We start from the raw sequence: 25,537 nt of genomic DNA, 5'->3' as shown, positions 1-25,537 counted from the left end.
CTTTCGCACGTTTCGCCTCTACACGCAGTATTCCTATGTCTAAATACCAAAATGACACATGCTTGTAACATGCAGTGACGTGCTTGTAAATGTAACATGCTTGTAATTTACTTTTTTTTCAGCTGGTGCTGTCCGGTGGAGCTTCATACGGGAACTACTGCTTACCTAGTGTCACAACGTTGGATGAACGCACAAAGCGCGGAACGAGCTTTTATATAGAGCAAAATAACTATTTCCACATTTCACAAAAGGTCTTGCGTCTACTTTGTGAAATTGCACGTGGCACAGATTCGATGGGACTTTACGAGATCGTTCGCAATCTTTTTTACCAAATAATAAACCAATTCCGCACGAAGAGCAAAAAAAAAAAAAGAGAGAGAGAGAGAGAGAGAGGGGGGGGGGGGAGCGCAGCTGGCGAGCTAGCTTGCGTTCAAAATGCGAGGGCCCAAAACCTAAACCGGAAGTGATTTATACAGACCGCTTGGCGCGCTGCAGTCAATTCGGCCGCTGGGCTCTATGGGAGTGTCCCTAAAGTCCCTGTCCCCTCTTGGTTGAATTCCTTCCTCTATGGACGGGGCTTAATCGCCTGCCTGCGAGTTGGACGACAGTCGCCTCCGGTCTTTCGCCGATCACGCACTAATAGCGGCGGGCGCCGCTACGACATGGTGTCAGAAGTGGGATGCAATCCACCCACTTTTTAAAAGCAATTCGAAAAAGTCGATCGAGACGTCGTCAGAAAAGGAGGCTGCAATGGCCGCTGCTTCGCCGCCGGGCCTTCAGCAGCCGTCACCGCTGGACTTCGACACTACTTCGGAGTGGCCGGCGTGGATACTGCACTTCGACGACTATCGCTATGCATCGGGTCTGAACGAGCGCTCGGAAGAGGCACAAGTACGCACTCTGCTTTATACCATGGGCCTACAATCAAGGGACATCTTCGCCACCTTCAATCTTTCTGCAGAAGATTCAAAGAAATTTGAGCTGGTAAAGAAGTTCGACGATTACTTCATCAAGGAGTGCAACGTTGTCTACGAGAGCGCTTGCTTTGACAAGCGGCACCAGATGCCTCGCGAGTTTATGACTGCTTTACACGTTTGGCAGACAAATGCGACTTCGGAGAATTCAAGCAGCGCCTCATCAGAGACCGGTTCGTCGTGGGCCTGCGGGATGACAAACTTTCCGAGTCACTCCAAATGGAACCCAAGCTGTCTCTCGCAACTGCCCTGGCTAGGGCCCGCCTAAAAGAGACCGTTCAGCAAGAAGAACTTCGAAACTCCAACGAAGTTCACGAATACACACCGTGCAAGCCATGTGAGGACGTCAACGTTGACGCAGTGGGCTACCGCAGGAAACCGCAACGCAGCAAGGATACACAGCCGACATCAGCTCGTTCCGACGGACCATGCATCTTCTGCGGAGGCAACTCGCACCCAAGGACATCCTGCCCAGCGAGGCACCAGAGGTGCTTTAACTGCGGCTTAAAGGGACACTTCGGCAACGTGTGCCTCAAAGGGACTTCTCCAGGCTACCAGCGAAAGGTACGAGTGTCGTCTGTACAAAAGGACACCGGGAAGGTTTTTTTGGGCGCGGTCGAGGCGCCTGGCGCCAAAGCGGGTTACGTTCAGGTATTGCTTAACTCGGTGCCTGTTTTCGCAAAGGTCGACTCAGGCGCAGAAGTGTCCGTAATCTATGCCCGGGGAGTATACAATAAGGCTTAAACCTGACGTTGTTCCATATGCAATAAGCGCACCACGCCGGATTCCTATACCGCTTTATCAGCCTGTAAAACGAGAACTCGATAAGATGGAACAAATGGGCATCATTCGTAAAGTCGAAGAGCCAACAGAGTGGTGTGCCGGAATTGTGCCTGTACAAAAACACTCGGGAGACGTAAGGATATGTGTAGACCTTACGCAGTTGAACAAGTTTGTCTTAAGAGAAAGATACATATTGCCTACTATCGACCAAGCACTGGGCTCACTTGCCGGTGCAAAATGGTTTTCCAAATTGGACGCAAATTCCGGCATCCATCAGGTGCGACTTAGTAAGGCCTCAGAAGAGCTGACCACATTCATTACGCCGTTTGGGCGGTACTGCTTCACTAGGTTGCCGTTCGGGATTACATCAGCTCCAGAGTATTTTCAACGAAGAATGCCGGAAATCCTGACAGGCCTTCCCGGCGTCGTCAACCTGATGGACGATATTCTCATATTTGGTGACAGCAAAGCACAACATGACTCTAGGCTATCGAGTCTCTTAGCTAAGCTGGCCCAGTCTAACGTTACCCTAAACAAAGCAAAGTGTGTGTTCTGTGTTCGAAGTATAAGCTTTCTGGGCTACTTTCTAAGCGAGGAAGGCATACAGCCGGATACGGCCAAACTCAGGGCCATTAAAGAGCTGAAAGCACCCTCTGATATATCGCAATTACGCAGTGTTCTGGGCATGGCCAACCATCTAGGCCGTTTTTTGCCGAACTTGGCGCAAACCACTGCCCCGCTACGGGCGCTTTTACAGAAAGAGACCGAATGGGCTTAGGGTCCTGCTCAGAACACGGCTTTTGAAAGATTGAAATCTATTATCTGCTCGGCAAAGTGCATGGCTATGTACGATTCACGCCTTCTCACGATTCTTTCGGCAGACGCCTCGTCTTATGGTCTCGGTGCCGTCCTTTTCCAGAAACAACGCAATGGCGAGCGCCGGCCGATAGCGTTTGCTTCAAGGTCACTGACCAAAACCGAGCAACGCTATGCGCAATTGGAAAAGGAGGCACTAGCATTAACATGGGCTGCCGAAAGGTTCGATGAATACATAAGAGGTATCGAGGTGATGCTTGAAACGGACCACAAACCTCTTGTTTCGTTGCTTGGTAAAATGCCTATTGATGTGTTGCCGCCAAGGGTACAGCGCTTCAGAATGCGGATGATGAGGTATCACTTTCATATTGTGTACGTTCCCGGCAAAAGCTTGATAACGGCGGACGCTCTTTCACGAGCGCCGACGAAAGCAGATAAAGTCGCCGGTGAACTGTCCGTCTCGGAAGTGTCGTCTTTCGTCAAAACATGTGTTCAAGGGCTTCAAATGGGTGACAATTTTGTTAACAGAATGCGCGATGCGCAAAAAACGGACGTCGTTTGTGAAGCCTTGCTTAAGTTGTGTCGCCAAGGCTGGCCGGAAAAACCAAAGCTTCCTTGTTACTTAGTTCCGTACTGGCAGGAACGAGCACTAATTTCCGAAGGCAATGGCATGCTGCTAAAGGGGACCAGATTGGTGGTACCTCAGTGCCTAAGGAATGAATTACTAAAAAGCTACATGATGGACACCAGGGCCTCTCAAGGACTAGAGCTTTGGCAAAAGAATTCGTCTGGTGGCCAGGCCTCGGCGAACAACTTGCGCGGCAAGTGAAAGAATGTGTTACTTGTGCGCGCTTTGTCACCCAGAACTCGGCGCCATTGATTTCAACCCCAACGCCAAGTTTCCCGTGGGAACTAGTTTGGGTCGATTTGTGCTTTATTAACAACTGTCATTATCTTGTCGTGATCGACTACCTGTCACGGTATCCGGAAGTAGCCCTCCTTCCCTCAACAAAAACTGGTGCGGCTATAGAAAGACTAAAAAGCATTTTTGCACGCCATGGCATCCCGGAGACCGTAGTGACAGACAATGGACCACAATTTTCTTGTACAGAGTTTGATAGGTTTGCACATGATTATGGCTTTGGTCACGTCACTGCTAGCCCTAGGTACCCTCAGGCTAATGGGGAAGTAGAACGTATGGTGCAAACAATTAAGCGCCTGATCCTTAAATCTAAGGGCCCGTACTTGGCTCTGCTTGCCTACAAGGCGACCCCAGGCATTCTTGGCTCCAGTCCGGCTGAAATCCTCATGGACCGGCGTCTTAGGACAAGAGTTCCAATGGCGCCGCAGCTGCGTGGTCCAGTGCAGCCACCGCTGCTTAATATTGGGGCCAAATACAGTGCAAACAAGATGTTACAAGCACGGTACTACAACAGGCGCCACAGAACCCGGGAACTGAATCAACTAAGAGCAGGTGATTCCGTTTGGGTAAGAGACATGAAGACGAGAGCAACGGTGCTAGCGACAGCCGCTACACCGCGGTCCTACATAATACGCACCCAGGAAGGGAGTACGCTGCGGCGTAACCGACGAATACTGAACCGCTTACCAGAACAGAGGAAGGCCGAAGGCAGCTACGAGTTTCAAAATGAAAGTGATACAGCCGAATTGGTTGCTATGGAAAGGGAGTCACCCGCTACCTTAACAGCTTCGTTGCATTTAGCTTCAGGGGCTATGATTTCAACTTCAGTACCTTCTGCTACAGTAACCGTGACCAAGTCTGGCAGAGTGGTTAAGGTGGTGGTCCCACTCCGGCGGTACGAGCCCCCCGTTTTCAGTACTTTTGGAGTAACCATGGCGGCTCTTCTACTTAGGATATAAAGTTGTGGTATATACCATAAAAAGCTTAATTCTTTTAGATTCCAACTATAAATAATATAAGGAAATTGATTAATGTGATTTAGAAATAAGTGTTCAAGAACAAGCATGAGATACATGGTTTTTGCGAACTGTGTCTCACTTGTGACCATATTTAGAATAAACTACCGCACTTACTGCATTGCGGCTTGCTCTTTAGCTTTAGGACGTATTTATCTAGTTCCTAGACGTAGCAAAATAATTTTGAATTTTTACTTTTTGGATAATCTGCTTTTGAAAATTGCCAAATATCGCAATCTTCTGTTGTAAACAGCCCGGCAACTACATGCTCAAGGAGGCTAAATTTGAGATAAAGTAGAGTTCAAGAAATTTTCATTTAGGATGCAAAATTTCATTCATGTAACCTTGTTAGTTTTTCTAATAATGTGGCCGAAATTAAGCAATATTTAGAATTCTGGTTTTATTTTTTCCCATTTTTGCGCGAAGCTACTAAAGCTACGAAGCTGCGGTTTAAAACTAATAAAGGTACATGAATGAAGTTTTACGCCCTAAATGGAAATTCCTTGAACTCTATCCAAAATTTTGCTTCCTTGAGCATGTAGTTGCCGGGCTGTTTACAACAGAATATTGCGATATTTGGCAATTTTCAAAAGCAAATTATCCAAAAAGTAAAAATTCAAAATTATTTTGCTACGTCTAGGAACTAGATAAATATGTCCTAAAGCTAAAGAGCAAGCCGCAATGCAGTAAGTGCGGTAGTTTATTCTAAATATGGTCACAAGTGAGACACAGTTCGCAAAAACCATGTATCTCATGCTTGTTCTTGAACACTTATTTCTAAATCACATTAATCAATTTCCTTATATTATATATAGTTGGAATCTACAAGAATTTAAGCATTTTATGGTTTATACGACAACTTCATATCCTAAATAGAAGAGCCGCCACGGTTGCTCCAAAAGTACTGAAAACGGGGGGCTCGTGCCGCCGGAGTGGGACCGCCACCTTAAGCGACCAGTTCGCTACGGGATTGATGAATAAGGTTTTGTTCGTGGTCGATTACTACTAAGGTTTCTTGCTTTTTGTTCATGCGCGAGTGTTCTAAATGCCACACACGAAAACCACTTCTATTTTGCAAAAGGGGGGGGGGGGTGCTGGATTGTATTTCTATGTGGCTGAAAACACGCTCCCGCATGATGCGCCGATTCATTGTGCCTGACGCATCATATACCTGCCAACCTCCCAACGTGAAAATTCGGGAGACAGCCGCGCGAGCGGAGGGGGGGGGGGGGGGTGTCAAAAAAGTTTTCACCCCCCCCCCATTTTTTTTTTTATTTTGCCACTGTGCGAAACGCCGCACGTGGTAGAGTCCATACTTGTTACAACTCCGCAAATTGACAAAGCACAGAAACTCAGTCGTGTATGATCTCAGAAATACTTACAAGTATCGTATTTTGCGGTGTATTAGACGCGTTTCTATTTCTGAATTTTTCGTCGGTGCGTCTTATAGAACGGTACGACATATGTACGTTTTTTTTTCCGGAAAAACTGCGGTCAAAATCAGATTCGATGTTATGGCCATGCGAAGCGCGCTTGACTTAACTGCTCCGGCTTCTGTGCGCTATATCTAGGTGCCGGGTTCTTTTCGTGATCGAGTTCCCGAACGCCGTGCGAGAAGGACGGAGGAGCAACGCCAGCGGCGGCAGGACGATCGCGAGTCGACCGACCCCGAAGTTGTCGCATCTGCAGATCTGTATCAAGGTACAGCACGCGCCGCTGCGCAAACTACGCAGTTGCATGCTACCCCAGTACAAGCCGCCTCCCCCCCCCCCCTACCTTCCACGCTAGCGCGCCTTCCCGCTTTCCTCCCTCGTGCGCGATTCGGCTCACCATCGCAGGCTTACAGCATACGGCGCGCGGGGACGATGTTATCGCTCTTGGACTTTATACAGTACATCGCGGCAGCCACGACGGCAGAAATGCGCCTGGAGTACTCATACGCTTGCGCGTGACCCGCGTTCACCGAGTGAAACGTCACTAATTTTTTTTAATCACTTACCGAACGAACAGCTGCGTCTTATACACAGGTGCGACTTATATACGTCTTTTTCTGGAAAAACTTCCGTTTTGAGTGGGGTGCGCGTTATACAATGGCGCTAGTTATAGACCGGAAAATACGATACTTATTCTTGGCTTTTGAAAGTGCCATAGATCGTTCCAACTAAACTCAGGGAAACAAAGTGTAGTTCGACATTCACACTTCACTCGACAACCTGACAAAGCCAACTGAAGCCTAGCGCACTCACGGTCATATAACGACTGGATTGCTAAAAACGCTCGACCCAGCCTGAGACGAGCCAATCCGGAAAATCCAATATGGCGGCGCCCGTCGGCTGCTCGCGTTCGTGGTGGTAGCCACCATAGTGGTGGTGCCTAGAGCAGTGGCTCACTGACGGGGGGAGGGGGGGGGGTTGTAACCCCCCTGAGGCCGACTTAATTAACCCCCCCTTTTGGTTAACCCCTTTTCTTTCCTTGTGCATTTGAGTACTGCAACTAAGATGTAAGACGCGCAATCATCTGCACACTCGCTGAAAGCGCATTTTTTGACAATTTCACGTGAGGAAGTTGAAATTAGTGCTGTTTAGATGGTATTGGCAAACTGTCAACCCCCCCCCCCCCCCCCCCCCTTCCGGCAGAGATCCTGGGTGCGCTACTGCACTCTAATGGTGCCTGCGGCCGCTACCACGATTCACGGTGCATGCGGGTGACGAACTGCTCCCACGCCGCTTTTCCGCATGGTTATATTACAGGCCGTGAAAAAAAAAAGTGGTGGCCACTTTTCGGGAGATTTCAGATCGCGTCCGTACAATCAGGAGATGCGAGAAAAATTCGGGAGACTCCCGGACAATTCGGGAGAGTTGGCCGGCATGTCATCATCGACACGGATTTCTGAGCGGGGGCAGTGGCGGGAGCAGTGCGCGAGGTTCGGCGTTCAAACGCAGAGCTTCCTCGATGAGCGTTCGGCCCAGGGAGCTCTCGCCGCCCACGTGCACTACGCCTGCACCCGAACCGATGCTCTCACCAGCTGAGACCACCTCGTCCGGTTCTCCCGCTGGACAACTGGTCCAGGGGAGCTGGCGGTTCTGAGCCTTGCTGTACGAGCGTTCGGGAGAGCGGAACCAGGGCTACCACGCCGGTTGTGGACGTGACACGGTGTGCTACTGCTGTGTGCGACCGAGCACAACCCCGCCGTCGGAAAACCGGGCACGCAGAGGCTCCGGTTCGTCGACCATGGCGCAGGGCCACCTGCGACACCTGCTTGTATACACGAACCCTAGGCTGATTACCTTTGACTAATTAATATATAGCTGCCCATCCTCTAGAATATTGGGGAACTGTCGCGCGTGTGTGCTGTTTCTACGTGTTAGCTGTGTCCAATACAAGACTGACCTGTGTTTGTACTTCTGCGTACTGACTCCATCTTTTTCTGGAGTGATCGTGAACCCAATACCATCGCACACGCACTGTTCACTCAAAAGGCTAATTTTGGCGGGGAGGTCTATGAAAAACAAGTGTCTGCGACGCACAGTGCGTAGACGCAGGGTCAGGATAAAGTAAGCATTCTTAATCTATCTATGCTACTCCTTGCTAATCATCCACCGCTGGCGCCACTCGCGCCACTAATATGGGGCTTGAGAAGGAGAATTGGAAAATATTTGTTAAAAAAGAAAAGAAAAAAAAAAGGAAGCTTCGAAATCGCATCATGCCTTGCCCATTGTCTTCATTTCGAGCACCACATTGAGGGGATTAAGTAAAGGTGTCATAAGTGCCGTATACTATACATCTGAACTGCCGAACATTCCATGTTTTCTCCTTCAGCAGAATACGAACCACGTGTGCCATCTCAGCAACGACGTAATGGCGTTGAATCGCCGATTGAATCACCTTGCCGTACTCGAACCTTGTCTTATCGCTTACGCTTCTCACGTAAATATGCGCCAACATATCGCTTATATATTCACGCTACGAAAAAAAAATTAAAGGAACGATCTTTCGTATTGTAATACTGTTGGGGCCAGTGTCTGGTTGCCTCCTCTAATAAAAGTTGTCGCAGTTTCACCCGAAAGGCGAAGCATCAATTGCGATAGCAACTTAGTAGAGAGCTATACGGAGTAAGGATAGTAGTTTTATCCGCTGTACAAACTTGGACATGGAGCAGCACCGGCAACACACAGCACTGTTGTCGACGCCGTCGGCGTTTTGCCCGCGTTCGCACAAAATGCGTGCGGCGTTGGTGACTGTTGCCGGAGCCTCTGATATAAATAGGCACTTGGTGCCGCAGCTAAACGTCGCCTCCCTTCTCTGCCCCCCCCCCCCCCCCCCCCCCCCCACGGCCTTTCGTGCGTCAGAAGAAGGCGCGTTTGCTCTACATATATGGTGATTGTAAAGGAGGAAAGAGACGCCTACTTCTGCAGCCCTTAAGGGAGCACGGCACAGAACGCGCGTTTGTTCTCCGCCGTGCGTTCACTCCCCGTGAAAGCGCGCGTCCCTCGCGTCCTTTCACTCGCACTACAGCGTTCGGCGGCGCGCGGCGACGATTTCATCTCCATTGACGTCATACGGAACCTCACGGCGACGGCGACGGCAACGGCGACGGCGACGGCGACGCCGATGGCAGAAATCTGCTTTGGAGTGTCCATATAATTGCTATCGCAATAATAATACGTTCAGCATGATCAGTTGACATGCTCTCTTACGAACAGTTTCTAGCGCGAGAGGTTTTGTGAGCGTGCGTGTACGTGTGCGTGTGAATACGGGCTATCGGTCTCTGCGATGCGCGTACTAACCTATACGGAACTGGTAAAGCACAACATCCAGCGCCCACGGTCCCGGAGGCAGCTGAGAGACGAGTGGAAGAGGCCGTGCGCGAAAACGAATGACCAGAAACGTCATGTTATTTGGGAGAAATAGAGGCAGAAGTATAAACGGGGACGACAAAGGAAGAGCCATAATGCATAGGACAAGGGAGGGAGAGGGAGCCCGTGGGGGGGGGTGAAGACGGCGCTTTGTTTTCTCGACAGTTTCGTGCGCACGTTTCGGACAAGCCCGCATGGGCGTCAGCTCCCGCGTCGCGCGAAGAAAAGGCACCAGCGGAAAAGACCCGAGCACAACTCGGTGGCGGTAGCTCTATATAGCGTCTTCAGAGCACTTCTCCGAAATAACCCCGCCGCAGCGCGGTCGTCCGCTATCTAGCTTCTTTTCTTTTCTTTCTCTTTTTTTTTTTCCTCACTTGTACGCGGTGAAGCGGCAGCAACAGCAGAAACAGCAGCAGCGGCGAACTTCGGCGCGCGTTGGCTTTGTTAACTCGCGTCTCACTTTTATGCCCCGCGCGTGCGACTACTGTTTGGGCGAATGAAAAATCGCGACGGAAGTTTGCTGCACCGAAGTTTCGGGAAAGAAAGAAAAAAAAAAATAACGCAGGAAAGAAGGGCGAGGCCTTTCGCATTTTTTGGGAAAGAAAAAAAAAAAAAAAGCAATGGCCAGGCTTTTCGTCCCGGACATTTTTTTTTTTTTTTTTTTGTCTCCTACAAAACTAGCTCGACAAATTTCGGCATCGGAAGTCTCGTGGGATGGTTATATAGCTTTCGTTCGGTTTCTTGCACAAATGGCCGCTTAGCTCCATCTTGCATTAAAAGAAGCAAGCAAATAGAGAACGGTGAGCTTGTATAGGACTACTTTGTTTATTTTTATTTTTATTTTTTATTGGCGGGGAAGAGAAGGGGTAGGGGTACTTGGTGGAGTTTGTGAGCGCGTATACGCTAATGTAATGCCAAGTTTCCTGGGTCACCGTTGGGAGTGCATTACGGAGAGCTCCCCCCCCCCCCCCAAAAAAAAAAAAAAAAAAAAAAGAGAGAGAGAAGCCGCAAGGGCGCATCTCCCCTACGAGGTCACGTGCTTGGCAAATTTCACCCTCACGGCATTCCCAATGTCAGCTACGTGGTTTGCGGCCGCCTTCCTTCCTTCCATTCTCACCGTATGGTCCACTTTTTGTTGCTGTTGTTGCGCGATCGTTGCGGTTGTTTACTGGGTCCCCGAACGCCGGAAGAAGCGCTCGTGACTGCGAACGAGCATTTCCTGCACTCGTTATTACTTTTGTGAACCTTGTGTCGACTTTTGTTATTGCAGTGAACAACGAAATAGTCAACGCGCGCCTAAATGACAAATTGAATGTTCCCGTGGCGTTTTTTTATTTCTATCAACTTATACAGGGTTTCGGACTATACACGTGTATTAATCATGCATTGTGCGTGTCTGTTTGTGTGCGCTATTTTTTACTCTATTTTATCTGTATTAACTTATAATATGATCTTGGCAACGTATGCGCGTGCAAATGCACGTGTTTTCCTCTATCCTTACTTCATTTCTTCCATAAGCAAAACGGAGTAGCTAGCTGAAAGTTTGTTCCTTCAACAGGATATCCAATATACTCCGCGTATATTTGCTGCGCTTGTTAATGCGTCGTGGTCACTGGAGGTCACGAACGACATCTGCAAAAGGCGAGCAGAAAAAGGCGCCGCGCCGCGGATATAGTCAGAAAGCGTAAGGACCGCCATCCAGTAACGCCGATTATGTTAGGAATAACATCGCCGTAAGTGCATTTTGGGCGAAACTCTGTCACTTGCTGATAGAATTTGGCGTCACGTCTACGTCGGAGGATTGTCTCTTCCAGCAGAGGTCGGTCGTGGAACTTAATTGTTGAGCACAGCAGTATCAGAAGATCGTTAAAGTAAGCCTTGTGCTTTTTGCGACATACCGGAATCAATGAACGAATGTAGTATTTCTTGCTTTCTTTTCTTTCTTTCTTCCTCTCTCTCTCTCCTCCACCTCCTCATCCTCCCTTTTTTCTAACACACACAGCAAACCAAACCGGAAACTTGCTTCGGGTTAACCTCCCTGGCTTTCCCTTCGCTCTGTCCCTTGCTATTGGCGTTCCAAAGAAATGCGCAGTTTATCTCGAAGGGCGACGCGCTGATCGCGATAGCAATATATTAGACTACAGCACGAAGTGAGGCTGTTAGTTTTGTAGGCAGCATAAACTGCAGTAAACATTCGCTCACTACATAGCGTGCGGTGTCACGCGCCCGATGGCACACATGAACAGAGTTCCACTCGAAGACCGCAAGCACTCGCGGTCAGAACGCCGGCAACGGAAAGCGCGCCTGCTTGTCCCAGCAGTCAACGCTCCGCGCTGCCGCTTGCAATTCATCCTTTCAACAGTTACGCGCCTCCGAAACTTCGCAGATCACGTGACCTCCAACGCCGGGCGCGCGGGAAGACGGCGCGCATGAAGCCGCCAGCCTTCCCGGCACGCATGCTCTCCCTGGCTTGGGTGACAACCCTGGCAACCTCGGTAGTTCACGTGACCTCCAATACTCGTCGGTGCGTCGACGACGACGACACTGCGACAACGACGGCGTAGCGGAAAGGACGAACGGACACGACAAACTCAGTTTCGAGCCCTTAAATAGACACTAGAGATAAAATTAAGTCGAACTGTATTTGTAAGTTGCCCTTCTACAATAGCAGTAAATCCACTCCTTCCGCGCAACTACGTACCATGGTAAGGCCACAAAAGGCGCACAAAACTAACGACAGGCGGCGACACCGTCTTGGACGTTGCCAGACCTGTTCGCCTTGACTTGATGAATTTTGACGGCGCATGCACGGGCCTAGTTAATTGATAATCTATAGGAGTGAACTAAATTGTGTCTTAAACGAGCTAAAGAATGAACTCAGCAAGTTTCGACAAGGTTCCTGCTCCACAACGGGTCCAACTATAGGGGACAACACTCTGAAATCTGTGACATCACACTGACATGCCGGCTCTTGGGTTTCGGTGCGAAATTAAAAGCTAGACAAAAAAATTGAAGTTTAATTTTTATTTTCTCTTCTGATTACTACCAATTACCGCTATATTGACGAAAATGGAGTATACACGGAATATTCTATTTTACTGATAATTTACTAATAATAGATCTTCAAGAGAAGTATTAGTAAGCTACGCTATACTGCGATAACCAAAACGTTTCACTTACAGTACATTGAGGAGGCTTGGTAAGAGGCAGGGAAGCTGAAGAAGAAATCAAAATTACGCGAATCCCACGCACTGTGGGAACCGATGTAAGAAGATGCTTTTTGTGCTGTTTGCTTTGATTGGCGATAACTAGCAGTGATGTCGACGGCGGATCTTCAGTTTCTTCAGCGTTTAGTACGATACGAGATTTCTGAGTCGACGTTAAACGTTATACCTTGCGTGGCACCACCGCATGGTACGCAGAACGTGTAGCGAGACGTGTTTGCTTGAGGCGTTGTTGTGGGTCACTGTTCGTAACATCTGAGAAGGTTGAGCATATATTTCATTGCCTCACATGGCACATCGCATCGTGGCAGAAGTATTAAACTTTAATGGAATTATATGGAGCTGTACGTGCCAAAACCACAATGGGATTATCAGGAACGTCATAGTGGGGGACTCCTGAATAATTTTTGACCCCCTGGGATTCTTTAACGTGTCCCTAAATCTAAGTACACGAGCGTATTTTCATTTCGCCCCCGCCCAAATGCGGCTGCCGCGGTCGGGATCGAACCTCCGAGTCGAGGCTATGTTCCTCCGTGCCCACAAAAAAAAAAAAAAAATTTTATAGGAAATGCAAGACTCCGTTCAGCAAATTTCGAAAAACGTTCCTTCGTCAAAACGGGCCATGTACAAGAAAATACTTTGGAATTCGTGACCTCACACTGGTGTATACCGGCGATAAGGTATCATCGCGAAATTCAATAACGAAAATTCGTTTGGCTTCCATATTCTCCATTAGTATATATATATATATATATATATATATATATATATATATTGCCGAACGAAAGAAAGCGGACTTTTGATAGAATTTCGCGTTGCTCTTTAGTGTCCCTTTAGAAGCTGTAGTAGCTAAAACAGAAAACAAAAAAAAAAACAAAAAACAGAATAATCGAATAGGAGGTACAGCTATACCGCTGAAGGCCAGAGAACGACGATATTTTACTGAGAACAGAAACACACACAAACTGGCCACTTCGAAGTACGGAAAAAAAAATGATGATAAGAGGACGGATACGCTGATTTTTTTTTTTCTTGATGTCACCACTGCGTTCAAAAAAATAAAAAATAAAAAAATAAAAAACAATATCGAAACAAATAAAAACAAAGAAATGTCACGAGAACATTTCTGTTTCTTTTTTGGGGGTATAACCTAGTATCAGGTGCTTCAGTATTGCGAATCGCATAATTATGCTTAGTCGCAGTACCGTTTTTTTTTTTCTTTTTTTTTCAAAGATAACCTCGCATCGTTGCCAACTGCCCTGACGTAACAACGCTATATGTAATGTCGAAGGGAAAGAAAAAAAAGGGGAAAGAAAAAAAAGGGAAAGAAAAAATAATGTTGGGAAGCAACGCCAATTCTCTCTTCCCGAGTGAGGCGGTCGAAATGGCTGGCCCCCTTCGTCATCAAATTCGCGCCGCAACGCAAGCTATATTGGCCGCCAGCGCCCGAGACAAAACGTCGCCTCGGCTAATGCGTTTCGGGGTGTCGCGACGCAAGGACGCGCCGTCTCTACGAATGGTGCACTAGAAAGGCCCGCATGCTTACAGGGCGAAAACAAACCGAAAACAGGAAGACCTCTGGGGATGCGCGCTGACGACGTAGCAGCCGCTCTTTCATCTCGCAGTTCCAGAATCCGCCGTACGGCTAAAAATCACTCGCGTTGAGACAGGAGCCGCGCATAACAGAAGGACAGGAAAAAAAAAAAAGTAAGCTTCCTAAGTAAAGCAATGGAGGTGGCGCCTCGGGGAAGCGCAAAGCTAAACATGACAATCTGTTTATCATTATTCCTATTATTTTTTCAGGAAATTTCTGTCGTGACACCATTTTGCAATCAGTAGGTGGTGTTTCACATGCTGGCAGGACGACGTTTTGTTTCTGCCTGAAAATAAAATCTGTCGATTAAATGTGCAATTAAAGGAAAGAAGAAGAAGAAAAAGCAATAAAGAAAGAGACGGACGGAAGTCGTCTGCTGGTCTTTTTCAGCAGACAGCAAGTAAATATGCGCATAATTAAGAGACCACTTAGGGTGCGACAAAGGTGAAAATAAAAGTTTATTCTACTGTTCGTCTCTCTTTTTCTTTTTTTTTTTCTGCGACATGTAGAAAAGTGCGCGAATCTGCAGCCGCTTTGCTCGGTCTTTTCTCCGCACTGTGTACCCGTGATTTATATCACCGCTGTTTCCGCTTCGTCCTCTCTTTTGCGACTCCGCACTGCTCGTCCCATTTGCACTTACGTTTGCCTGTCCCCTGTAAGCGTCCGGTGTACGGGTACTAGTGGGCGCCTTCTTCATTGGGTTGGATGCCTCTCAGTAGATAGATCGTTGCCTTTCGGCCTGTGATCGTCTCTATCTATTTCGTCTTTGTCCGTTGTTGCGCTGATAGATCGTGAATGTATAGACCGGTCGTTCTCATACACAGCCAGCAAAATGCAGCTTCGGAGGAGAGGAAAAAAATTTTTAACACTTTCTTATGTATGCGTAATAGGCGGACATTTGTGGAACTCAGCGAAGATGCAGCAACAAATTTTGAGCACACATATATAGAAACAAATCGAAAAAGAGGACAAATTAAGTACTAATTCATCAAAAAAAAAAATGGTGAAGCACCAGACGCTTTCAAACGTCCTCCTATATTTTCTCTATTTTTCTCATGGTTTCGTATGTAACTTTGCTTCAGTTTGTCTGCGATAGTTTTGGCCGCGAGGAAACAATCTAACATATCCTCTGTCATTGTACCCGCTACAGCTGTACCCGCTACAGCGTTGCCATGCCTCGACGACTGGGCGCTTTCTGAGAAGACGATCTTGGAGTCTGAGAAGACGATCTTGGGTCTTCACGCCAGAAGGCGACGAAGGCGCTTATGAAGTCCCTCCGGTCAAGTGAGCTGTTTGAACAGTTGCGACACTCTCTAATTCGTTTGTGTGTGTCGTTTTTTTTTTTTCCCCTTCATCTTCTTCTTTTTCCATGTGTTGCCTTTTCCCTTTATCTTCTGTCTCCCCTTACCCCTTCCCCTGTGCAGGGTAGCAAACTGGATATCTACCTTCCGGTTAACCTCCCTGGCTTGCGCATTTCATGTATCTCTCTCTTGCTCGAGTTGTCGTTTCGCAAATTCGACTAGCACGCAGTTTTTTTTTTGTTTGTTTTTTACGGAAGAAGACAGAAAATTGAACAGGGAAAAAAAAATCCGAAGACGTGCACCTAAGCACTTCTTATGAGTCGTGAATGCGAAAGAATTAATGCCCGATTGAACGCCGCTGAGCGGTCCTTCGAGTTATGAACTCCTCGCGGGCAAGCGAGCGCGTTGAGACGCTTGGCGCGTTTTGATTTGGCCTTACCGAGGCGCGGTTAGACCGCAGGCGAGAGCTTGCGCGGACAATGAACGCGCCGATAACACAGGCTTCCGAGAGCGAGGGTGACGTGGCGTCGCGTCGATGCCCTCCTCCCTCACGCAACACCTGGCGCGCTGGTGTTCCGTTTCGCCCATAGCTTCGCCCGCTCTGCTCCATTGAGCCGCGCTCGTGCCATGGCGTCGCAGCCAATGGGAATTTAGGCTGCTACAGACGCCGGCTCTTTCACTCAGTGAGCCATTTGACGCTTTCGCATCAAAAAACGTTTGATGACTGGTTGCTCCCTCAGAAACCCCCTGAAGTAAAGCAGCCTAAAATGTTCGGTAATTCATGATTGGCGCGTTGTTTAAATAGCTCTTGACCTATGAATCACTCGAACAATTTCTGGACGCGCATCTCAATGTAAAAACACACGATAGCAACTCTTTCTCGCATACGAACCCTTACTTTCCGGGCGGGTTTGGCGTTTCAAGGTCGTTCTGCACGCTGTTCGAGTGTAAAGCTAAAGGAGGCATTGGTAAAGCATACACCTGCCGTTTAACACTCGCTGCCAAATAAAAAAAATAAAAAATAAGCGCAATCTTTCAAATGCCTGTATCGTCACTTGAAGCTTAGCGTGCTCAGCTCGCGGCTTCTGCGTCATCAGGCTCAGTACGCGTAATGTCCGAGCCGTTTTACGCAAGTACTAAAGCCGGAAGAATGTGACGTTTATCTCTGACACGCGCAGCAGTATTACAGTAAAACCCGTACTAAACTGTCAGTAGACATGGTCTGTTGGGAACACTCTCGCAGCTATTTCACCGAGACATCAATCAGGGCAACGACATGCATGCCGTCCAAAGTTTCGCTCTCACATTTAGCACGCATACCAACCACCTCTGCACGTGGGGAAAGCTGACTTGTCTCCCTCCTGTCGCCGACGTCCTCCTATGTGAGGAGAAGTGTGTGTGTGTTTATGTATTTGTCAATGTCGCAGCCGGTATACGCAGAATGCCACGAGAAAAAAAAAAAAACAGCTCCTGACACTGACAATTATCAAACGGCAACGTAATATTGCTTTACGATATGCAGACCTCTCTACGCGGTTCTCGGAGCTCTCGGGAAGAGGTGTAGTACATTCCTGCGGTTGGCAGGACCGTCTTTTGAACGACACTGCATTTTCTCACGGGATAAGAAAAAAGACAGGGATCTCGCCCGCTTCTTTTTAAAGCGAGCGTTTCCCTGGCTCTTCCCTGCCCCCTCATCTCCCTCATTCAGCGTGGACGGTTGTCTGGCTGAGTAGTCTACCTCAGCAGGTTCTACTGGGAAGCAAGCTATACCGCTTCACTTCGACAATCATCCTACAATGGTTTCTGCTCGTTATTTTTATTCGCTCTTTCTGTTCTGTTCCCGCGTTGTCGAGGCGCACCTGTTTCTTTCTTTTTTTTTTTTTTTTTCAAAACCCGGCCGACGCGACAGCCCGCTCAAAAACTGCCGCGAACGCGAAGACACCCTTTTCCGGCTGGGAGCCACGAGGGCAAAGTGGCGCACTCACACAACGCAGCAGCAACAGCAGCAGCAGAGTCGCGTCTCTCCATGGGTCCTCCTCCCTGGCGTCCCGGAATCCGTCGTGCTTTCCAGCCGGCGTGACGACCGCAATCCACCCCGCCGGTGGGGTGGGGGAGCTCGAACCCGGTGCGCTGCTGCTCACCGGGATGGTGATCCTCCCGCGCGTTCGCCGACACCGAGCCTCGACAAGCTGGCTCCTCTTCGCGAGGCGCCAGCGCCGGCGACTGCTGCGGCGCGCGGACATCGGGGAGCCGTGCACGGCACCACGTGGTGTGGGAGCCTCTCTCTCTCTCTCTCTTCTCCGCTACCTTCTCTCTTTCTGTCCACGCGCAACTTCGCGCGCGCGCTCCCGCCCTCTCCCTTTGTCCCGCCCGGGGTCCCAGCGAGAACGAGCCCGGTGCGCGAAGTCGAGGGCGTGACGAGAACTGGTCGAACTACGCGTAAAATACCGAGGCGCTGCTGGTTGCAGTTTTTACGGCTTTACTGCGGGTGGGAGAGAACGCTGTAAAAAGCATTAGAAAACCAACGCACCCTCTACTTCCTTTCTTCTATACCTGCTCTTGCGTTTCGACACTCACATGGCCACAGCGACAGTGCTAAATTAAAACGAATATATACAGGGTGTTTCATTTTAGCTGCACCAAATTATTAAATATTGCCTCAGGCAGATAGCCAAATTATAATCCTTGATCTGAAATACTCGATGAGGCGACCAACACTTCCACGAGAAATCAGAAGCCTAATTGAACATAATTACGCTAATTAACTTTCTAATTAATTATTTTACGGCTCTTCTTTCAATCTACGAATTATAACCGCTGAGTTCGCAAGGCGTATCCACTTGGAACGAATTCTCAGGACTGAACCAGTTTCGAGATATTAATTTTTAAAGTGTGTGACGAAACGCATGGGTGTTATAGTTAACATTGTGCTTCATTGCATAGAACAGCGTTGTCCTCATAAAGTTAGCTGCAACGCCAATTTTTTTTTTTTTTAATTTTGGTGCAGCTAAAACGAAACACCCTGTATTTTGTTGTGTTGCGTACTGTGCTGATCAGCGGCGCTTTGAAAGATCTATATATATATATATATATATATATATATATATATATAAAAGAAACCCCGAAAGCAGCTTTCTGAGTTTATGATAACAATAGGAGGATATGCTTGTTCGGGTTGGCATTTCGCGGTGGGTAGTTGGTGCGTTGTACTGTCAAAAGAACCAAGCAAACAGAAAAAGAAATAGAACAACAAACAAAACAAGCTAACGAGACCAAGTGAACAAATGGGGACGCGCCCTCTTCCTGCATTTCTTTTCTGTTTTTATCCCTCGCGTAGTTCTCAGACTGCGCTTTTACCGCCGGTTCCGTCGTTAAGAGAACAGCGCCGTCGTCGACGTAAACGGGCCCAAATTCACAACGCAGTTCGTGCGCTGTAGATGGATGCGAAATAACAGACTTTCGCCAATCGTGACTGCGGACATATTATATTGGAGAAAGGCTGAATGACAAACAGTTCGTACAGACGAAAACGTTTGCGCATTAATTGGGCCCCCCTTGGTTTCATCTCACCCCGACGCAGGACACTCTTCGTGGTCAGTTTTCGTCATTACCACCAAAATGGACCCCTGGCTACTATTTGGTCAAGATCTCTTCCAACGGGGCCTGCCGCCGCTCTTCTTTTCGATATTTTTCTTACCCCTCTCCCCTTCGCGCTTGCGCGCTTGCGTATAGTTCATGGTCACGTTCGCCCGCGTATGAAAGTGCACGGTGGACACGGTGACGCAACTTGGCACTTGCTCCCCCGTTTCGTTCATATCTTTCTTTCTTCGTTGTTCTTTCTTTCATACCGATTCGGGCTGATACTGCAAATTGGCGTGGGCGTTGCCAAAAGGTCGACCGGGACGTGTAGCACCGGGGCAAAGTATAATGGGCAGTTCTAAATCGGTGCTCTTCGCTGGCGTCTCTAACGAATACCGAGTGGTCACGTTCGCTGGCACTATATATGCAGGTCAGCCCGCGAAATCTCTGTCAAATCGCAAGTGAATGAAAAGTGTTCCATTCACAGAAAACTGCCAGCGCACGCTATACACGCAAGCGGATGCACACAAGCGGAAACTCTTTTCGTGCATTTGGCGGAAAAGGGCTCATTAATACTATAGAGAAAATGAGGCCCAAACCTCTCCTTCCCTTTATTTTTTCTTTTTAATTTCATTTGGAAACCACAGCCCCGGTGCGTTAACGTGATGTCATAAATTTCAGAGTGTTTTCTTGTATTCGGGTGTGTTGACACTGTAAAAGATACCCTAAGGTTGCCGTGTGCAGTGTCAGGTTCCTTAAGAATGCAATATGGTCGGCGACGACGTCCCGGCGAATTGGTGGAACTCCAAGAAGGCGGTGGCATGCGCCCGTATTGTGTGTGTGTGGTTTTTTTTTTCGTTTTTTTTTTTGCAGCTTTTCTGCCTTATCAAGCCTCTCTTAGCTGTGAGAGCAGCTAATTCTCTATTGCAGAAGCGTAATTTGCTGACAGGGTTCAACTTAAAAATTCATATTTAGTGTCCCAGGTTACTTTCGTTACCAAATGCATTATTTCAATTGTGATACCATATATACCGCGCTCAGAAATAAACTGTCAGGGAAGTAGCCGTATTAGCTCTTTAGCTCGTGTTAGCTCCCCTTCCAAAATGTCCGCGCGACAGGCCGCTCGAGGCACTTTGCGTGTATTCGCGGGCTTCTTTCACGCTCGGAAAAACTATTTTGTGTAGCACGTATTGAGCAACAGAAAGCTGTAGCGGGAGTTTTTCATGTTGCTCTACAATTTTCTCATTTACACTTTTCATTTAGTTATAATATTTGAGAAGTTGATTAATTAACTAAGGCTAACTATGTAATTAGGCGGAATGCAAGAAATAATCTGAGTATGTCCAAGCGACGACAAGCAACATTACCTTGGTTCTGTCCAACTACGTGGCATTTGCATATTTTTAAGGTTTGACTAAAGTTACGTGGAATACACCCTGTGAGCACATGCACTTGTTTCCACTTCATTTCAGGTCGAATAGCTAGAATTTGTCGTATTCATGTCTTCGAGCATTTGTGCTGCCCTTATGCTATAAACGAGTGAATCATATTTTCCAAATAAATTTTCCCTTGTCAAACTGAGTGGAATACCAAAAATCGTGTCAATGCCTTTCAGTCTTCTTTCCCGTCGTTACGGTGTTTGATGTTTTCTTTACGCTTTGCCCCTTCCACTTTATGACCATTTTTTTATTCTTTCTCTACAATTATCTGTGCCTTATCTGTGTCTTTAGAAAGCTATAATAAATTATGAGTGTGCTTGGGTGTGTGTGTGCATACCGGCCGGGTTATCTATCACCTTCAGGGAAACATACTCATTAAAGATCACCTGCGGTAGATATCGCAATTCTGTCACAACAGCTGGACAAATTCAAAAGGCGGACACTACTTGCTATGCAAATCGCACGGTGTTGCAGGCTAAATACGTTTTTTTTTGTTTTTTTTTTCTCTCACAAATAATGCTATTGTCTTTTACATTAGAGCACATGTCTCAATTGCGGAATCGAAGCCGACTACCTAATGAAGTGGTCTTCATCTACCAGAAATCATACTCTTAGCCCCAGTTTTGAGAAATACGTCCTCAAAACCTGTGACGAAATGCATTGATCTCACAGTTCGCACTTATCAGCACAGTGTAAGGCAGAGGGACTAACACTGACATCACCCAATCGAATAACGACAGCAAAAGTTAGCAGAGTGACCGTACACGTCACGCTTTCTCTAGGGCGTGCGGCTTTGGAATAGGTGCGTGCTGTGCATGAAACGGGTGTCACAGCCGCTTTTAGGTGTTACACTGCAGCGCCTAGATTTGTTTTTAGGTTTTTACAGGCGCTATATACGTCAAATGTTTGAATCGCATACTGCTGATGTCGTCGGTCTCAACTATATATACAACGAAGCCCAGCACTTGGGCTTCACACAGTCTCTATTTCACCTCTCAAGACTCAAGGAGACCAATACAAGCCGACGTGTGGCAGGTAAATTGATCACAGAGATGAAAATAACTTCATACACCGGTTGCTGTAACCAGTAATTATTTCCGGGATTGGTTTCGCGGTTACAGCGCGGGCTATGTTAAAATATTCACTCATTTGTTCGCGTGACTCAAGCACATCGCTGACATATAATAATAGGCATGTTACATATCTTGACATATACATATAATGACATATATGTAAGTCGTACTAAGCAGTGTATACGTATATAGCCGCAGCCATAACTTCGGGGGTTGTCATTGCCATGACATTATTCTGGATGCTGCCTTGGTATTTTTTTTTCTTTATAGAACATTGTGTGGCCAATTATCTCGGCCTTCTCTCTTCAGCGAACTATCGTTTTTCTTGGTGACATAGCCGATTTATTTATTTATTTATTTATTTATTTATTTATTTATTTATTTATTTATTTATTTATTTATTTATTTATTTATTTATTTATTCCATTGTACACTATGTCAATTATTTCCTTCGGCCTAGTGTATGCTCTCCCTCTCTTCCCTCCTCAACCCGACCCCCACTCCTGACCGCCGTTCAGATGTCGGCAGATGTAGCTAGACAGTTACAGTGTGGTCGGCAGCAATTTTTCTTACTTTCCTTCTTCATTTTATTTAAAAATGTCACAGTTTCGCCCTAAGGGCGAAGCAATGAATGCGATAGCAACACAGCAATGTCATACGAAGTAAGGTGAGCGGCTTTGGTAGCAATATGAATTGTAGTAAACATGAGCTGATTAAGTAAGCAGGTGTGCTGCGGCGTAAGTAGACCGACATGAAGAGAAACTCGATGACCACGAGAAGGCGCGTGTGAAACGGTGGTGTTGATGACAAGCGCTGCCCGTGGGCAGCGCGTGCGAAGGAACACACCTGTAGCGCTGCACTGCCGATCCGGGCAGTATTACATGTGTAGCGTGCGTTGGAAAATGTGGCACGACTATTACTGACTGTGGTGTGAGCGCGCACAAACAAACATGAATAGATCACACTGAATGACTGCAGACAACGACTGTCAAAACGCTGGCAGCAAGCATACGCCGCAGCGGCGAAGGTACGTGCGGTCTATCGCTGCAACGGAAACTGAGTGGCGAATGCACGGCGCGTAAAGGTCAGAGCCGTGTGGAGATAAGAGACGGTGCGAGCGAGCGACGAGCGCGGTTGTTGGCAGAGTAGAAATGCGCCCCCCCCCCCTCCGCTCCCTCCGGCGCTGGCTTCCCGCTTCCTAGCTTGCGCGTGGAAGATTGAGTGCGTTCGCTCTCCGTGACAGCGTGCGTCCCCGCACGCTTCCGCTCGGGCATACGGCGCGCGGCTAAGATTTTATCTATACGGAACCTCACGGCGACGGCGACGCCGACGGCAGAAATCCGGTGGAAGTGTCCATATAATTGCTATCGCAATAAAATAAAGAACCAATTACTAGTACTACTACTACTTCCCTCGCCAGCTTCGGTCGCGCGATCACTACCTTCGCCGTCCCTCGGACGCGGTGATTCTGAAGTCATTCCCCATACATGTTAACGTCCTCACTTATCAAACTATACGCAGAAGCACATTTCAACGTCTTCTACATTAATGTACAGTCGGGGTCAAAAGTTTACAGACCACAAGATCTGAGAAAACGATTAATATTTCCACAGCCTATAGGCACGCAGCCTGTATTCGGATTCCCAACCTGTCCAATAGTATTGTGAACAACATAGCGCTTTACGGTTTTACCGGCTATGCAGTCATAAGAGAGTAAATACCGGGTTACTGCATGGAGAGATGTACGGTAGCAACAACGCTGGTAGCTGCCTCTCTAACGTAGTGTTTTAAACAGAGAGAGAGCACAAAGCTGATAATGCACTGGCCTACCGTATTCTACGTAACTGCTGGTGCAAATCGTTGCTACCGACATAATCGTTACTAGATGTGTCACTAGATGTCGTTCGCTACCATGACTTTGCAACTGCCGTCCACGGCTCCGGTAACTCGGTAATCTGTAAGCAGTAAGAATTAAACTTATGGACAATCTAAAGCTCTCTGTAAGCTGCTCGGAAATTCAACGTTTTCGCTGACCCTGCGGTCCTTAAACTTTTACCTCCGACTGTACATCTTACAACCACCAAAATGTCGTAGGCCAGCACTCCTTTTACCTTGGGTGTATATCGCCCCACGTGTCGGGGCTGCAGTCCAAACCCATCTTTCACGCGTGTCTCGGCCGCCTATACCGCGCTTACCTTTTATTCTTGCTTGCAGCCGGCGCGCTTTAAAGGCCCTTCTCGCCTTGTGCGCGCATAGCCACGTTTCGGACTTCTCATGTTTGTTATACATTTTCCTTTTCTTTGCGGAGAACAGGAGGCTCGGTTGCCTATATACTTTCTGCACAAGAGACACGTACGTTCGGTCAAACGGCGGGACACTATTCACTTTTCCTGACCCCCTTTTTTTTTTTCTTAAAGCAAAAATTTCTTTGCACCGTCCTAAAAAAAAAAAAAAAAAAAAAGCTTCGCTTACATGGACAGACATCACGGATGTGTTCTGCCCGAATTTTTTTCTTTTTATTATATTTGATTTATTTCTATACAACATAGTGAGGTAACACATAATATTGGTTGGATCCGTAGCCCGGAATCCCCTCAATAATAAGCATAAACGCGACAGATCTTGCATTGGTAAATCTCTTCAATGCGAAGACGTTTTGTAGGCGTAATGGTATGCGAAAATAAGAGTTACACATTGCTCAAGTTCACAAGATCTAACAAAGAAAACGCGCGAAGGACACATTTAAAACAACGTACATTCTTTTACAGATAGTTTGAAGTTACGCGTTCAACAACAAAACGTTTCCAGCGACTCAAGTATAAATTTCTTTTTAACGACAAACAATTTTTTTCCCGAAGTTTCACATTTGTGGATGCATTTCATTCCAAGCATTGACTTCAGGGATTGTTATATATTTTCTTTCCGGCTGCCCCCACCCTTCTTACTATCTAGCCGAGAAAGAAAGCGGCCCGCGGCTGGTCGACGACACCCCGGGCCGGCTCGGAGTCTGTGTCACTCGCAAGGCTGCGGACTTATATATAGCGCGCCGCGCCGGCGTCGAAGAGGACCGTGTGGGATATAGAGGACGCTCGACATCTTCGAAGGCCAATTTCGACTCGTCCGGTTGTTGTGTCGCGCACAGACGCCAGCATCGGCGCAGAGGGAGATCTATAGCGCACGCTCGGCGATGCGAACGTATATACAGGCGCCTCTATATATGCAAAAAAGGACGCGCGCTTGATCCATCCCGGCAACAAGTGAGGGGACACGCGAGCCTCCAATGGCACCCCTCGATAGCGCCTTCCTCGGGTTCTGAGCGCATGCAGTGCTGGGTAATCGGAACGAATCTGGAGATGGGCGCACTTTGTGAAAGCAGCGGTTTTCCTTTTTTTTTTTTTACGTATAAAGCCAAGGCGAGAGTCGCGATATTGCTCAATGGCAGTCGATGCCCCGCAACGGCGCCTTTTAAGCGCGCGACAGTTCAGATGAGATGCGGAGAAGAAACAATATCGTACAGACGTGACATTTTGTATAAAGGCGCGTGTGGGCCGAGAAAATGTGCAAAATACTGGCGCCGCTTTCGGCGTATGCGTAACTTATTCGGTCACACAATCGTACATTCTAAGTTTAGAAAGAAAAAATACGGGAAAACTACATTTTACGTTACATTTTACATTTGCATCGCAAACCTAAATATCCTAAGTAGGAAGAAAAAAAAAGTTCAGCTATAGTGTTTAAACATTCGTCTGAAGCGCATTTCTTTCATTCTAATGCCCGCTGGGAATTTCGTTTGTAAAAAATACATTCCTCCCAGCCGATTTATCGCTAAGCATCAATGTACTCGTCTCGGCCCGCATATAACTTATAGGGCCACTGTGCTAGCAATACCGCAGTGTTTGGCGTTAGTTCACGACTACATGATGTCGTAATATCAGTAGCGCACCCAGGATCTCTGCCGGG

The 25,537-nt window shown here is 47.5% G+C and overlaps 1 protein-coding gene across 1 annotated transcript in view; it reads right to left on the bottom strand.

Moving 5' to 3' along the window:
• LOC119437631 (Golgi-associated plant pathogenesis-related protein 1) overlaps positions 1-17,691 on the bottom strand; it is a 156,257-nt gene extending 138,566 nt beyond the window's left edge. Inside the window, exon 1 of the mRNA XM_037704625.2 lies at positions 17,472-17,691. The gene's annotated coding sequence lies outside the window, so the exon portion shown is untranslated. The remainder of the gene's footprint in view (positions 1-17,471) is intronic.
• Between the last annotated feature and the right edge of the window lie 7,846 nt (positions 17,692-25,537).

This window comes from Dermacentor silvarum, chromosome 1 (assembly GCF_013339745.2).
Source record: "Dermacentor silvarum isolate Dsil-2018 chromosome 1, BIME_Dsil_1.4, whole genome shotgun sequence".
Taxonomy (NCBI): Eukaryota; Metazoa; Arthropoda; class Arachnida; order Ixodida; family Ixodidae; genus Dermacentor; species Dermacentor silvarum.
The sequence above is the reverse complement of the archived record's forward strand: the minus strand, read 5'-3'. Positions and strand labels throughout refer to the sequence as shown.